This window comes from Bison bison, unplaced genomic scaffold, assembly GCF_000754665.1.
Source record: "Bison bison bison isolate TAMUID 2011002044 unplaced genomic scaffold, Bison_UMD1.0 scf7180017864461, whole genome shotgun sequence".
In the NCBI taxonomy this organism is placed as follows: Eukaryota; Metazoa; Chordata; class Mammalia; order Artiodactyla; family Bovidae; genus Bison; species Bison bison.
The window spans coordinates 2,301,457-2,304,372 of record NW_011495023.1 but is presented as its reverse complement, the minus strand read 5'-3'; the positions used below and the strand labels follow the sequence as shown (position 1 = coordinate 2,304,372).

The window sequence follows — 2,916 nt, the reverse complement described above, 5'->3', positions numbered from 1 at the left end:
GGAAACCACAAAACGTGTTTATACCTGAGCAGCCGAGTTCTTCACAAATACCCCAGTACAACACCAGGATCAGGAAGGCAGCTTCAGCTTTCAGCCCCTAAACTGGGCAGATGATTACAGCAGTTCAGAGTGGCAAGTGAGGCAGATTTTTAGAGATTTGGGGGGTCCTAATTCCAACTTTAACTTTGAGCCTTTCCCTGACTCTGAACAAATGACTTTATTTCTTGAGACCTTGGTTTCTTCATCTGCAAATTGAGGAGACTGAGTTAGATGATTTCCAAGGTCTTCTGGTTCTAATGCTCTGTTCATGCCATTTTCTAGTATTGTATCATCTATATTGTATCATCTGGAAATTCCATAGTGCTCCTGCCCCTGACTTACATCAAAAACAAAGCAAAACAAAAAAATGGCAACAATGGTGAAATTAATTCCTTGTTGATTTGTCTTAGTATTCTCAGTTCTGTAAGAGTCTTTGTGAAGGTGTATGTATATGCATCTGTCTGGGGTATGTGTTTGTGTAGGATGTTATATTCAGATTTGAAAGCCTTGAAGTAACCAGGTAAAGCCACTGTGTTAAGCAGACTAAAACCCAGAGTACCAGCCACAGAAAAACATAGCGCTTTGCTTTCTCTCTTTTACTTTTTATTTTCTTCAAGCTACCCCTCCCCTTCTCTTATTTCTCTTTCAGAATCGGGGAGGAGTCCTGCGTAACAGGCCTCTAGCACTGAGAATCCACTGATGCCTGTAAGGATGGCCTTGGCCTTCCCAGTATGGTTAGGGGTAGTTAACAGCCCCAGACTGGAGATGAGGCTTACCAGTACCAGGAGCATCTAATGATCGTACCAGAACGGTGAGGGAGACTGGAATTCTCAGGCCAGTGGGCTTTTTAAAACTTCAGAAGTATCCTTAGCAAGATTCTTTAATGCAGCCACCACACCGCAGGGGTTTGGGAGTATTCTGATGTTAGCTCAACCTGGTTATTTGAACCTAGATGTGCTATAAATTGCCCTACATGCATGTTTCAAATAACAGATGTTATTTTTCTTTAGGCTTACTTTTATTTAAAAAAAAAAAAAGACAATTTAAAACATTCAAAACAGGAATTAAAAAAACCACAATTGCCTGGTACAGATTCAGTTTAATGCCCCCAAATTATTTATTTATATTCTAGAATAAGATAGTTGGTCCACTGACCTTTAGTTGATTTTTTTTTGGTGGTGGAGGCCATGCACCCAGTCTGTGGAATCCTAGTTCCCAGACCAGGGATTGAATCTGTGCCCCCTGCAATGGAAGCAGGCCTAACCTCTGGACTGCCAGGGAATTCCCTTCTGCTTAGTTTTCTGCGTGTATCCAGCAGGGTGCTGTTAAGAACTGTGACACTTGTCCAAAGCACATGCTGGTGCTGGAAATGAGAGCTGGCTGGGGACCTGGCACAGGGCTCATTAGGAGTCTACTAGCTTGAGGTACTGAGGGCTCCTGGAAGCAAACCCAGCCTTGGGAAAGAGGCAACCAGCTCCACAGACTTAATCCAGTAACAAAGCCTGACTTACCAGTTGGAATAGGGAATTCTGCATCTGTCACTCTTTTTTCTTGGCTGCTTTCCCATAAACTCATATCCCATGACAAATGTTTCCCTAAATAAAGACTGTTTTCCTAAAAGCTCTCCTGAGATATTGGGGCACAGGGAATAGGACTCGGGGGTCCCAGTGCAATGAGATGATAGTCAGTGGACATGACAAGCTCCAGGGAGGGCAGACATGATGGGGATGAGGGCATGACAGTGCCCACAGCAGAGGCAGCAAGGTCTGTGGAAACGCTTCATGGAGGCATCGTGGGAACTCACAGAGGAGGATGAGGCACAGGGGTGCTCAGCATAGCGAAATATTAATGAACCCTGTAGGCACACCTGGAGGGCCTCAGGAATAGCTGGCGAGAGGGGACATGGAGTAGGGGAGCAGATGAGGCTAAGAAGCAGCAAAAAACCAGTGACAAGAGGACAAGATTTTGGTTTGCCCTCCTGGAGCTTATTTCCAATAATTATTGGATTATTTCCCAATAATCTGTTGGGAAAGACAAGATGGTCAGACCCGAGAAACTAGGAAATGGTAAGAAGATGTGATCAAGCACCACTGTGATATTAGAGTCTGTGTGCCTTCATCACAGTGGATTCTGACATGGCTTTAAAGAGTGAGTGGGAAGTGAGCAGGTAGAGAGCCTTTGAGAAGTGCTGAGAACAGCAGGCGGCTAACAAAGTCTTCTTACAAGTGCGTGGGGCCCTTGTCTTGTGCCTGGAGCACACTAGAAATTGCGCTGTGTGGTTAATCCTCACAGTGAGTAAGGAAGGTGTTATTCCGCAGAGCTGAGAAAGGAAGGCTCAGCTAGATTAAGTGACGGGCCCAAGTTTACAGTTAGTGAGCAGAGGGCTGAGTCAAGGGAGATTACAGGCCGTCTGTTCCCGAAGGACCTCAGGAGCGGGAAAGTGGTATTGCAGGTAGGAAGACTTGAGTGCCAAGCCAAGGGGTTTGTGTGCATGTCTGCAGGTAAGTGGAGCTCAGTGGCGCTGTTTCTGGAGAAGACAACCACAATATTCACGGTGAGTGGTAATTAACCAGGAAGAAAGATGGGAAGAGCAGAGACATAAAAGCGGTCCGGTCTGCTAGCAGGGGCAGTTAGTGGTCTGAGCCTTGTGAAATCAAGGAACTGAACAATTGAGAGGAAGAAACCACCAGCCTCTCTGGCTTGCTCTTAATGAGGACCTGGAAGCCTATCGGGACATGGGAGGCCCTCCCAGGAAATGCTGCCTCCAGTTTGGTGGGCCAGGTTCTGGCAAAGCTGGGCCAGGGGCCAGGACTCCCTAACCTCACCAAACTGGAATTGAAATCCAGGCTCAGAAACAGGTTGTGGGAATGGGCTCAG

The 2,916-nt window shown here is 46.3% G+C and overlaps 1 long non-coding RNA gene across 2 annotated transcripts in view; it reads left to right on the top strand.

The window, feature by feature from the left end:
* The first annotated feature begins 1,312 nt into the window (after window positions 1-1,312).
* LOC105002989 overlaps window positions 1,313-2,916 on the top strand; it is a 21,810-nt gene continuing 20,206 nt past the window's right edge. For both annotated transcript variants that reach the window (XR_827052.1, XR_827051.1), the window contains exon 1: window positions 1,313-2,593. This is a non-coding gene — a long non-coding RNA (uncharacterized LOC105002989). The remainder of the gene's footprint in view (window positions 2,594-2,916) is intronic.